Below are 1,945 nucleotides of genomic sequence, written 5' to 3'. Positions count from 1 at the left end.
TAACCAACCCCCTCAAATAGACCCCTTTCACCCCTCACAACTACAACCACCCATTCCTCCCATCCAGCCAAATATGCAAACTACACCTCCTATAAGCCATAATCAGTCCAACCCCCATATCCCAACACACAATAACCCCCCTCCCATTCAGCCACAGTACCAAAACTTCCCCTTTCCTTCTCCCCATACCCCATCTGGTCAAGCCACCTTCACACCATACCACCAACCACCACCTAACCTTCCTCCAAACCCACAATATTATCCTTACCCACAACCTCAACCAACAATAATTAACAACTATCAAACCATTACCCCCCTCACAGAAATCCCAACCTTTTCCCAAGATAGTGGATTATCCATAAATGACTTCTTGGCAGCATTTGACCTGTTTTTCTCAAAATACAACACTACTCTGACTCAGATAAAATTAATTTGTGCCGTCAGAAAATATACACATCTGACATTTGCCGTTCAAAGGCAAGGATGCTAGACAGTTTAGTTGCATGTGGAATCACATATCAAGAATATAAACACCACCTTCTAAATGTCTTTCACAACAAACAAACAAACAACATCACCTTCCTTCTCACTTTCCTCAATAACACTAGAGTCCAACCACATTCCGTTACGAACATTATGGATTTCGTAGCAAACGGAATTAAAGAAGTCAGAGAGGACCTGGAGAATAACTCTCTTTGGATCCACACTGACCAATTTGGTCAAAAGGTCATGACCATAAAAAACTTACTAACATTCTTTGAGATAGGTTTCTATCTCTCCCAACTCCCTCCAAAGTGTTTAAAAGAAGCCTCCAAAAGGGAACTAAACACTAGAAACCCTCTAGCTTATACCTATATCCTAGACATCATCAATGCTTGCAATGTATTCTTATTCACCCCCCACTATCTCCCCAGACTAAATAGCCTTCAGTCACAGTCATCACCCAGTCACAACACTAGAGACTGCATACAAAAACAACAAATGCAAACACAGGCACCACGCCACCCTATCCCTTGCTCAGTTCATGGAACCATTTCCCACACCGATGCCCAGTGTCGAACACAGCAACAACAATACCCGCAGGTACAACACCACCCCATCCCTTGCTCAGTTCATGGTACTACCTCCCATACAGATGCGCAATGCAAGGTGCAATATCAAACCATACAAGTTCCACCCCCCTCTAAACCTCCACTCCTACCTACACCAACACATCCAAACAAATACTGCAGCCTACACAAAACAACAACTCACTCCAACGAAGAGTGTTACCTACAGAAATCACAACCACAACCTCACCAGAGAACTAACAAACCGTTCACCACCTCTCGACAAACAGCTCCCTCCCACACGACACACACAACTCAACACCGATTGGGGGATCGTGTACCAGCCTCACGCACCAAACCACCATAGGAATATCTCACACACAACACAACTACGTCACCCTAAAAGTGACCCTAGATCAACTCACAGTTGACATGATGGTTGATACAGGAACAAACCTGAACATCATCCCAAGAGCTCTCTATGAAGCATTAAATGACCCACCCCAAATTCAATTTTCCAATATGGAAGGACTCCTACTAGAAGGGAGCACCATTTCTCTACACGACACCATAGACTTAAACATAGAAGTCAACAACTTCCAAGTAGGTTTCACACCTTTCCACATAGCTGACGAATGGAGTCTCGATCAACAAGGTATAATAGGATTAAAATCATTGAGGACATGGAAAACTATTAAAGACCTAGACAAAAATAACATCTCCTTCTCAGATGTGAATGATGAGCCAACTGTCACTGAGACACCCGACTCAGACACACAACCTCTCTCATGTCTCCCTTCCTCAAATACTCCAATTCCAACTAACAGCTATTCCTTCCGACCACCCCCTTATGTCACCTCAAAGGTATTGATGTCTAACACAGTCATCATTCCCCC

This window comes from Oratosquilla oratoria, chromosome 16, assembly GCF_046742065.1.
Source record: "Oratosquilla oratoria isolate Oo_2021 chromosome 16, ASM4674206v1, whole genome shotgun sequence".
Taxonomy (NCBI): Eukaryota; Metazoa; Arthropoda; class Malacostraca; order Stomatopoda; family Squillidae; genus Oratosquilla; species Oratosquilla oratoria.
The sequence above is the reverse complement of the archived record's forward strand: the minus strand, read 5'-3'. Positions refer to the sequence as shown.